This window comes from Sinocyclocheilus anshuiensis, unplaced genomic scaffold (genome assembly GCF_001515605.1).
Source record: "Sinocyclocheilus anshuiensis isolate Anshui unplaced genomic scaffold, SAMN03320099.WGS_v1.1 scaffold1272, whole genome shotgun sequence".
NCBI lineage: Eukaryota > Metazoa > Chordata > Actinopteri > Cypriniformes > Cyprinidae > Sinocyclocheilus > Sinocyclocheilus anshuiensis.
In genome coordinates, this window is record NW_015547713.1 from 1,052,100 (window position 1) to 1,054,195 (window position 2,096).

The 2,096-nt window shown below is 35.4% G+C and overlaps 1 protein-coding gene across 1 annotated transcript in view; it reads left to right on the top strand.

The window, feature by feature from the left end:
• The window catches only part of LOC107704090 (serine/threonine-protein kinase ULK4-like), a 24,618-nt gene that overhangs the window by 8,544 nt on the left and 13,978 nt on the right, over nt 1-2,096 (top strand). The window lies entirely within an intron of this gene.

A 2,096-nucleotide genomic window follows, 5' to 3' on the forward strand; every position in this document is an offset into this window, starting at 1 on the left:
TTCTGTCGTATCACTACATGAGGACATAAATACATGAACAACATCTCCAGAACTGCTCTGACTTCCTCTGAGAGTCACTTCATGATCATTTGACAGTTTAATTTGAGTAAAACAATCGCAGTGTTTCCCACAGACACTCTATTTGTGGAGGCATATACATGCAAATTCATTCTTTGCCCGCAGGAGGCGCTTTTGGAGTGGTAGAGATCAAGGTTTCCCCGGTAACGCTGTACACAAAGCAGCGCTCCACTCACAAACGCTGCTTTATCAGATATTACATGCAAGATGAAATGAAAATGACATCCAAAATTTTCTGAAGACAGTCGGGTTCCTTCAGAAATACAGTGATATAAAAACACCCGCACCGGGTTTCAATTTTGAAACGTGCAGTGCTCATGTTTATTCAACGAAGTCAAAGCCTTTTGGAAAATCTATTTGTGGCTATCTATCCTCCCATCTCATCTACGTCATGATGTGACTCTGTTGGTATTTCTTTCTCGACCTTGTCTTATTATCAGTAATACTCTATAATAAGGTTCAATTCAGTACCAATAGCTAATGCACCATCAATTAACAAATTTGCAGCATTTGTGACCCTGGACCACAAAACCAGTCATAAGTCGGGTATATTTGTAGCAATAACCAACAATACATTGTATGTGTCAAAATTATCTATTTTTCTTTTATACAAAAATATCATTAGGATATTAAGTAAAGATCATGTTCCATGAAGATATTTTGTAAAATTCCTACCGTACATATATTGAAAAATTTATTGTCATTAGTAATATGTGTTGCTAAGGACTTCATTTGGACAACTTTAAAGGTGATTTTCTCAATATAGAATAATTTTTCTCTGGTGGTCTGGAGGAATGAAAAAGAATAGATGTGGGACAATAAATCGATGTGCCGATTTATTGCGATATTTCCGGCTGCGAGACGTTTAGGTATGAATTTAGATCTTTTGTATGTTTAAAAAAATATCGATACTTGGTGCCAGAGTATCGATATTTTTTTAAACATACAAAAGATCTAAATTCATACCTACATTGTGGCTGTTTACCACTTTGGCTTACCGGAGCGGCAGTACCTACAGACTTCTTGTGGTGGCGCTTCCCAGATTGCGGATTGTCAGATGAACGGAAATTGTAATTCACAGCGAAGAAGAAATAGACCAACAACAAATCAGAGATGCACCGCGGTCTTATGTTTATGGAGATGAGAATTAAAAAACTGCCCCGGAACAGCTATCAGCGTGGACTGTAGGCATCGATCACGTTATCATTGCAGAGCGCATATTGAGTCCGTGAGTAGCCTAACCTCTCCGCTCGGATCGCAGGGGGATTTCCCTCACTAACTGTAAGTGAGATAGTGCCGCCGGCGCATCCAGTTTTATATCAATGTATGGGAAACACTTACATAGGCTACAGAAACTTAAAGGTTCCTCATTACAAACCGTCAAAATATAAGTTCGGCTTAGCTTAAAGAAATGATCAGAAATATATTACTGTGGTGCAGTATGATATACATAATACTACTACAACAATTATTACAACGTTTGTTTAAAAGAATAATCACACAATATGCTATTTATTCCATGTTTTAATTTTAATAGTAAACCCTTTGTTTGCCAAAAAAATAGTTTAACTCTCATTTGATTAAAAGATAAATTAAATTGATTTATGCCTTCATTTGCACTGTACTGTAAATTAAAACTAACTGAAATTTCTAGTGTCACATAGGCCAAGACATTTCAATAGGCTATTGAACAAAGTGTGCCTGTAAAAGGCTATTAGTGTTATAGTTTCATGAAAATAGTTGCAGTCTTCTTAACAACTTCTACAATATAGCTATGAAGACAATTAAATTATTTACACTTATTATATACATTTTTTTAAGTTAATCCATTGATGTGCATTAGATGATGAATTGAATAGTCACCTCTACTGTTGTAGGTTATGTTTTAGTCATCAGAAAATAATGAATGAGGAATTATGAGAGGTTATGTTATTACACATACATTTCTAACATGTAAATTATTGAAGCCAAATACTTACATTTCCCCAAGCTGTTTAGCTGTAGTACAGTATTCATAG